The sequence below is a fragment of the Nomia melanderi genome, unplaced genomic scaffold (genome assembly GCF_051020985.1).
Source record: "Nomia melanderi isolate GNS246 unplaced genomic scaffold, iyNomMela1 scaffold0812, whole genome shotgun sequence".
NCBI classification, from domain to species: Eukaryota; Metazoa; Arthropoda; class Insecta; order Hymenoptera; family Halictidae; genus Nomia; species Nomia melanderi.
The window spans coordinates 17,501-25,000 of NW_027475926.1; the positions used below are offsets into that span (position 1 = coordinate 17,501).

A 7,500-nucleotide genomic window follows, 5' to 3' on the forward strand; every position below is an offset into this window, starting at 1 on the left:
TTTCGCGTGTCCGCGACAAACGCCGACGAGACACCCATCGTTCGCTCGTACGTAGCATCCTTCTCTTAACCCGACTCAGAAACGTTCTTTGCGCCCTTCGGTAAAAAAACGTTCGATCCGAAGAGGTGAACGACGGCGGGGATTTGACAGAGCTACGCAAGCAGTGTATGGTACGTAAACGACCCTCAGCCAGGCGTGGTCCAGGAATTGTATCCGTGGACCGCAATGTGCGTTCGAAATGTCGATGTTCATGTGTCCTGCAGTTCACACGTTGACGCGCAATTAGCTGCGTTCTTCATCGACCCACGAGCCAAGTGATCCACCGTTCAGGGTAATCGTATAAATTTTATATTTCACATATATAATTTTATTCTCATTTGTTCGACCTAATATCTCTCTTCTTTCAAAGAGAAGATAAAAGTTGATACCTGAATCTCCGACCAGCGCGCGAAGGAGATTCAGGCGTCGCCTTGGAGACGACACCGAAGCCTTTCGAGACGAAAAACGTTCAAGTAATATGTATATATTTCTCGACGTTCCGGGCGTATAGTGCATTCAAAAACCCGCGAAAGACGCAGAAGACTCGCACGCGTGGAAACGACGGGGATATATTTTGTATCCTACCCGATACTGAATCCATCGCGTGCAGTCGACCCTCGCGTTCTTCCGATCAGACGCATCTATTGTTGCGCGCATGTTTTCGCGTCGCATCGCGCGAAACGTTGCACGAATCGTACCGATCGATCGATTGAAAGCAAATAATGAAAAAAGACTTCACAGCTGGCTCTTTGCCGGTCATTCGTCCCATGTTATCTCTTGCCGCGAAATTGGCGCGCAAGAGTTGGGTGTCAGACGCGCGGCTTTAAAACGAGCTTCACGGCCGGTCCCTTCGTTACCGCTTTCGTTCTTTCTCTCGGAACGACCATGAACGAACACGACGAGCGACGCTACGGCATACACACGTCCACGGATTCGATTAAAAAAACAGACTTCACAGCTGGCTCTTTGCCGGTCATTCGTCCCATATTATCTCTTGCCGCGAAATTGGCGCGCAAGAGTTGGGTGTCAGACGCACGGCTTTAAAACGAGCTTCACGGCCGGTCCTCTCAATTCCGTGTACGGTACACGCAAGATGCGGGTTCCACTTCCAGACTACCCGGTCCCTTCTCTCTACGAGAATCGATAGTAGAAGAACGGCTCGAAAACGCGTCTCAGAGACTAGGGGAAAAGAAGCGGTATGCGAGCGAAACGAAAACGCATTATGGAAACGTCGCGAAACAATGTTCGACGGTTGCTCGGTTCCAATCGTGCGGCCGTTTCAATTTCTCGTGCGCTTCACCGTCCCTCCGTAACTCTGGCCGATCGCGTATACCGAAGAGCCGACACGCGCAAAAACCACAGGCATTGTATACTGTATATATATATGTTACAGTCACAGCCTTCGCGCGTTTTACTCTCCGACGCGGGGTTTCCACGACGAAAGAGAGACAGTTTCGTGGCGGGTGACTCGGCCGAATCGCTACGACGGGTATTTCTATTATAGAACGAATCATCGCCACCCTTTACCAGTGCCCGACGAAGGAATCACAAGGTCATCTGGAGTTTACAATGCCAGCGACGGTAATTCCAACGAAGACCCGATAAGTCAACTCATCGTTCTATTTCTCCCCGTACAGAAAAGCGAATCGACGCTAACGCACCTCGCGCAAGCACGAACGTTCTCTTCGCGTGGATCATCCCATCGTCGAAAGATGTAAAGACGCATTGGAGATCGTGGTCTCTGGCGGGCTCATTGCACGCCCCACTGCATATCTTTCCTCGAATCGAGAATGATTCGTCCACTAAGGCTGCGAAACTACGCGTCGAGGAAACTAGGGGAAAGAAGCGGGATGCGAGCGAAACGACAATACATTATGGAAACGTCGCGAAACAATGTTCGGCGGTTGCTCGTTTCCTCCTGCGGACGTTTCATTGCTCGGGCGCTTCACGTCCCTCCGTAACCTTCGCGCGATCGCGTGCCCCGGAGAGCCGGCAACCGGTGAACCACAGGCGTATAAACTATAGTCTTCTATAGCAAGCCTTCGGCGGTTACTCTCCGACGCGGGGATTCCACGACGAGAGAGAATTTCGTGGCGGGTGACATCGGTCGAAACGCTACGACGGGTATTTCTATTATAGAACGAATCATCGCCACCCTTTACCAGTGCCCGACGAAGGAATCACAAGGTCATCTGGAGTTTACAATGCCAGCGACGGTAATTCCAACGAAGACCCGATAAGTCAACTCATCGTTCTATTTCTCCCCGTACAGACAAGCGAATCAACGCTATCGCACCTCACGCATGCACGAACGTTCTCTTCGCGTGAATCGTCCCATCGTCGAAAGATATAGCCGCTTGGAGATCGTGGCCCATCAAGTTCTTCCGTAACTCCTGCGCGATCGCGTACCCCGGAGAGCAGGCAACCGGTGAACCACAGGCGTATAAACTATAGTCTTCTATAGCAAGCCTTCGCGTTTACTCTACGACGCGGGGATTCCACGACGAGAGAGATTTTCGTGGCGGGTGACACGGCCGAATCGCTACGACGGGTATTTCTATTATAGAACGAATCATCGCCACCCTTTACCAGTGCCCGACGAAGGAATCACAAGGTCATCTGGAGTTTACAATGCCAGCGACGGTAATTCCAACGAAGACCCGATAAGTCAACTCATCGTTCTATTTCTCCCCGTACAGAAAAGCGAATCGGCGCTATCGCACCTCACGCAAGCAGGAATGATCTCTTCGCGTGGATCGTCCCATCGTCGAAAGATGTAAGACGTACAGAAATCGTGGTCCATCACGATTATTCGTAACTCTCCGAGTCGCGTATCTGAGAGTAGGACAAACGGAGAACCACAGGCATAAATAATACTATATGTTTCTTATATAGTTAGCCTTCGCGTTTTACTCTCCGACATGGGGATTCCACGACGAGAGAGAGTTTCGTGGCGGGTGTCTCGGCCGAATCGCTACGACGGGTATTTCTATTATAGAACGAATCATCGCCACCCTTTACCAGTGCCCGACGAAGGAATCACAAGGTCATCTGGAGTTTACAATGCCAGCGACGGTAATTCCAACGAAGACCCGATAAGTCAACTCATCGTTCTATTTCTCCCCGTACAGAAAAGCGAATCGACGCTATCGCACCTCGCGCGAGCACGTAACTACTCTTCGCGTGGATCGTCCCATCGTCGAAAGATGTAAGACGCACGGAAATCGTGGCCCATCAACGTTTTTTTGTAACTCTGCCGATCGCGTATCACAGAGCCGAGACGCACATACCACAGGCGTATAATACCGTTTTCTTTCGTATGGTAAGCCTTCGCGTTTACTCTTCGGCGCGGGGTTTCCACGTCGAGAGAGACATTCGTGGCGGGTGACATCGGTCGAAACGCTACGACGGGTATTACTATTATAGAACGAATCATCGCCACCCTTTACCAGTGCCCGACGAAGGAATCACAAGGTCATCTGGAGTTTACAATGCCAGCGACGGTAATTCCAACGAAGACCCGATAAGTCAACTCAACGTTCTATTTCTCCCCGTACAGAAAAGCGAATCGACGCTGTTGCACCTCACGCAAGCACGAACGTTCTCTTCGCGTGGATCGTCCCATCGTCGAAAGATGTAAGACGCACGGAAATCGTGGCACATCACGTGTTTTCGGAACTCTTCGACCGCGTATCTCAGAGACGACGCGCGCGAACCACTGGCATATACTATTATATATCGCGTTTTACCCTCCGACGCGGGGATTCCACGACGAGAGAGAGTTTCGTGAGCGGGTTGACTCGGAAGAAACGCTACGACGGGTATTTCTATTATAGAACGCATCATCGCCACCCTTTACCAGTGCCCGACGAAGGAATCACAAGGTCATCTGGAGTTTACAATGCCAGCGACGGTAATTCCAACGAAGACCCGATAAGTCAACTCAACGTTCTATTTCTCCCCGTACAGAAAAGCGAATCGACGCAATCGCACCATACGCGTGCACGTAAACAACTCTTCGCGTGGATCGTCCCATCGTCGAGAGACGTAAGTTTCATAGTATGAATTCGCGTTTTACTCTCCGACGCGGGGATTCCACGACGAGAGAGAGTTTCGTGAGCGGGTTGACTCGGAAGAAACGCTACGACGGGTATTTCTATTATAGAACGCATCATCGCCACCCTTTACCAGTGCCCGACGAAGGAATCACAAGGTCATCTGGAGTTTACAATGCCAGCGACGGTAATTCCAACGAAGACCCGATAAGTCAACTCAACGTTCTATTTCTCCCCGTACAGAAAAGCGAATCGACGCAATCGCACCATACGCGTGCACGTAAACAACTCTTCGCGTGGATCGTCCCATCGTCGAGAGACGTAAGTTTTCATAGTATGAATTCGCGTTTTACTCTCCGACGCGGGGATTCCACGACGAGAGAGAGTTTCGTGAGCGGGTTGACTCGGAAGAAACGCTACGACGGGTATTTCTATTATAGAACGCATCATCGCCACCCTTTACCAGTGCCCGACGAAGGAATCACAAGGTCATCTGGAGTTTACAATGCCAGCGACGGTAATTCCAACGAAGACCCGATAAGTCAACTCAACGTTCTATTACTCCCCGTACAGAAAAGCGAATCGACGCAATCGCACCATACGCGTGCACGTAACAACTCTTCGCGTGGATCGTCCCATCGTCGAGAGACGTAAGTTTCATAGTAAGCCTTCGGCGTTTTACTCTCCGACGCGGGGATTCCACGACGAGAGAGAGAGTTTCGTGAGCGGGTTGACTCGGAAGAAACGCTACGACGGGTATTTCTATTATAGAACGCATCATCGCCACCCTTTACCAGTGCCCGACGAAGGAATCACAAGGTCATCTGGAGTTTACAATGCCAGCGACGGTAATTCCAACGAAGACCCGATAAGTCAACTCAACGTTCTATTTCTCCCCGTACAGAAAAGCGAATCGACGCAATCGCACCATACGCGTACACGTAAACAACTCTTCGCGTGGATCGTCCCATCGTCGAGAGACGTAAGTTTTCATAGTATGAATTCGCGTTTTACTCTCCGACGCGGGGATTCCACGACGAGAGAGAGTTTCGTGAGCGGGTTGACTCGGAAGAAACGCTACGACGGGTATTTCTATTATAGAACGCATCATCGCCACCCTTTACCAGTGCCCGACGAAGGAATCACAAGGTCATCTGGAGTTTACAATGCCAGCGACGGTAATTCCAACGAAGACCCGATAAGTCAACTCAACGTTCTATTTCTCCCGTACAGAAAAGCGAATCGACGCAATCGCACCATACGCGTGCACGTAAACAACTCTTCGCGTGGATCGTCCCATCGTCGAGAGACGTAAGTTTTCATAGTATGAATTCGCGTTTTACTCTCCGACGCGGGATTCCACGACGAGAGAGAGTTTCGTGAGCGGGTTGACTCGGAAGAAACGCTACGACGGGTATTTCTATTATAGAACGCATCATCGCCACCCTTTACCAGTGCCCGACGAAGGAATCACAAGGTCATCTGGAGTTTACAATGCCAGCGACGGTAATTCCAACGAAGACCCGATAAGTCAACTCAACGTTCTATTACTCCCCGTACAGAAAAGCGAATCGACGCAATCGCACCATACGCGTGCACGTAACAACTCTTCGCGTGGATCGTCCCCATCGTCGAGAGACGTAAGTTTCCATACTATGAATTCGCGTTTTACTCTCCGACGCGGGATTCCACGACGAGAGAGTGTTTCGTGAGCGGGTTGACTCGGAAGAAACGCTACGACGGGTATTTCTATTATAGAACGCATCATCGCCACCCTTTACCAGTGCCCGACGAAGGAATCACAAGGTCATCTGGAGTTTACAATGCCAGCGACGGTAATTCCAACGAAGACCCGATAAGTCAACTCAACGTTCTATTGCTCCCCGTACAGAAAAGCGAATCGACGCAATCGCACCATACGCGTGCACGTAACAACTCTTCGCGTGGATCGTCCCATCGTCGAGAGACGTAAGTTTCATAAGTAAGCCTTCGGCGTTTTATTCTCCGACGCGGGGATTCCACGACGAGAGAGTGTTTCGTGGCGGGTGACTAGGCCGAAACGCTACGACGGGTATTTCTATTATAGAACGAATCATCGCCACCCTTTACCAGTGCCCGACGAAGGAATCACAAGGTCATCTGGAGTTTACAATGCCAGCGACGGTAATTCCAACGAAGACCCGATAAGTCAGCTCATCGTTCTATTTCTCCCCGTACAGAAAGGCGAATCGACGCTATCGCACCTCGCGCGAGCACGTAACAACTCTTCGCGTGGATCGTCCCATCGTCGAGAGACGTAAGACGCACGGAAATCGTGGTTCATCGCGTCTTTTCCTACTCTCTTGAATCGCAATTTCGTATAGAGCCTACACACGCGAACCACCGGCATATACTATTTCTTCTCTCATAGTAAGCCTTCGCGCGTTTTACTCTCCGATGCGGGGATTCCACGACGAGAGAGTGTTTCGTGGCGGGTGTCTCGGCCGAATCGCTACGACGGGTATTTCTATTATAGAACGAATCATCGCCACCCTTTACCAGTGCCCGACGAAGGAATCACAAGGTCATCTGGAGTTTACAATGCCAGCGACGGTAATTCCAACGAAGACCCGATAAGTCAACTCATCGTTCTATTTCTCCCCGTACAGAAAAGCGAATCGACGCTATCGCACCTCGCGCGAGCACGAAACAACTCTTCGCGTGGATCGTCCCATCGTCGAAAGATGTAAGACGCACGGAAATCGTGGTTCGGCGGGCTCTATGCGCCTTGTTCAAAGTAAAAAAAAAAAATTTCGACGGACGGAGAAGTGTATTTCTCCGCGCGTAAGCCGTTCGAAATTTCCGACGGACGGGAGATGAACTCTCCGCGCGTAAGCCGTCTAGTCATACAGCAGAGCAGGTATCGAGATACCTCTCTGTGCATGATCGTTCAAGTATTTTTCACGAGGAAGCGTTGTTGCACGTTTATCGCTCCTTCCTCCTCTGTATATATAATATTATTTCTCTTGTGTATCGAGTGTGTGCAGAAATTGAACTCGTACACTTATATATATATATGTATGTATCTTTCGCTCCTTTTTATATTATCTTTCGCTCCACTCTTTATATTTCTCATGTTTCCTTCTTTCGGTCAGTTCTTGTAGTGTATTTTGCTCGTTAATGATCCTTCCGCAGGTTCACCTACGGAAACCTTGTTACGACTTTTACTTCCTCTAAATGATCAAGTTTGGTCATCTTCCCGGCAACATCGGCAATGCAACAACATTGCCGCGCACCAGTCCGAAGACCTCACTAAATCATTCAATCGGTAGTAGCGACGGGCGGTGTGTACAAAGGGCAGGGACGTAATCAACGCGAGCTTATGACTCGCGCTTACTGGGAATTCCTCGTTCATGGGGAAAAATTG

The 7,500-nt window shown here is 50.1% G+C and overlaps 2 non-coding genes across 2 annotated transcripts in view; both read right to left on the minus strand.

Annotated features, from left to right (window-relative positions):
- Positions 1-179: 179 nt before the first annotated feature.
- LOC143176764 (5.8S ribosomal RNA) lies at positions 180-334 on the minus strand. The gene has a single exon (XR_013001272.1). It is a non-coding gene; the product is annotated as a 5.8S ribosomal RNA (ribosomal RNA).
- Positions 335-7,251: 6,917 nt separating this feature from the next.
- LOC143176767 (small subunit ribosomal RNA) overlaps positions 7,252-7,500 on the minus strand; it is a gene marked incomplete at its 5' end in the record, with an annotated part of 1,895 nt that continues 1,646 nt past the window's right edge. Inside the window, one exon of the ribosomal RNA XR_013001275.1 lies at positions 7,252-7,500. This exon is cut by the window's right edge and continues 1,646 nt beyond it. This is a non-coding gene — a ribosomal RNA (small subunit ribosomal RNA).